Genomic DNA, 1,400 nt, shown 5'->3' with positions numbered 1-1,400 from the left:
TAGAAAAATGCTCACGTTACACTACATGACCAAAATTATATGGACACCTGCTCCTCGAACATCTAATTCCAAATTCATGGGCATTAATATGGAGTTGGTCCCCCCTTTGCTGCTATAACAGCCTCCACTCTACTGGGAAGGCTTTCCATTAGATGTTGGAACATTGGTGCGGGGACTTGCTTCCATTCAGCCACAAGAGCATTAGTGAGGTCGGGCACTGATGTTGGGCGATTAGGCCTGGCTCGCAGTCGGCGTTCCAATTCATCCCAAAGGTGTTTGATGGGGTAGAGGTCAGGGCTCTGTGCAGGCCAGTCAAGTTCTTCCACACCGATCACCGATCTCGACAAACCATTTCTGTATGGACCTTGCTTTGTGCACAGGGGCATTGTCATGCTGAAACAGGAAAGAGCCTTCCCAAACTGTTGCCACAAAGTTGGAAGCACAGAATCGTCTAGAATGTCATTGTATGCTGTAGTATTAAGATTTCCCTTCACTGGAACTAAGGGGCCTAGCCCTAACCATGAAAAACAGCCCCAGACCATTATTCCTCCTCCACCAAACTTGACAGTTGGCACTATGCATTCGGCAGGTATTGTTCTCCTGGCATCCGCCAAACCCAGGTTGGTCCGTCCAGATTAGTCCGTCGGACTGCCAGATGGTGAAGCGTGATTCAGCACTCCAGAGAACGCGTTTCCACTGCTCCAATGGCGGCAAGCTTTACACAACTCCAGCCGACGCTTGGCATTGTGCATGGTGATCTTAGGCTTGTGTGTAGCTGCTCATCCATGGAAACCCATTTCATGAAGCTCCCGACGAACAGTTATTGTGCTGAAGTTGCTTCCAGAGGCACTTTGGAATTCGGTAGTGAGTACTCGGGGGTCCTGTTCTGTGAGCATGTGTGGACTACCACTTCGCAGCGTTGTTGATCCTAGACGTTTCCACTATACAATAACAGCACTTACAGTTGACCGCGGCAGCTCTAGCAGGACAGAAATTTGAGGAACTGACTTGTTGGAAAGGTGGCATCCTATGACCTTGCCACTTTGAAAGTCACTGAGCTCTTCATAAGGCCATTCTACTGCCAATGTATGTACAGTGGGGAAAAAAAGTATTTAGTCAGCCACCAATTGTGCATGTTCTCCCATTTAAAAAGATGAGAGAGGCCTGTAATTTTCATCATAGGTACACGTCAACTATGACAGACAAAATGAGAAAAAGAAATCCAGAAAATCACATTGTAGGATTTTTTATGAATTTATTTGCAAATTATGGTGGAAAATAAGTATTTGGTCAATAACAAAAGTTTCTCAATACTTTGTTATATACCCTTTGTTGGCAATGACACAGGTCAAACGTTTTCTGTAAGTCTTCACAAGGTTTTCACACACTGTTGCTGGTAT

The sequence above is a fragment of the Coregonus clupeaformis genome, chromosome 16 (genome assembly GCF_020615455.1).
Source record: "Coregonus clupeaformis isolate EN_2021a chromosome 16, ASM2061545v1, whole genome shotgun sequence".
In the NCBI taxonomy this organism is placed as follows: domain Eukaryota; kingdom Metazoa; phylum Chordata; class Actinopteri; order Salmoniformes; family Salmonidae; genus Coregonus; species Coregonus clupeaformis.
Note: the sequence above shows the minus strand (reverse complement) of the source record.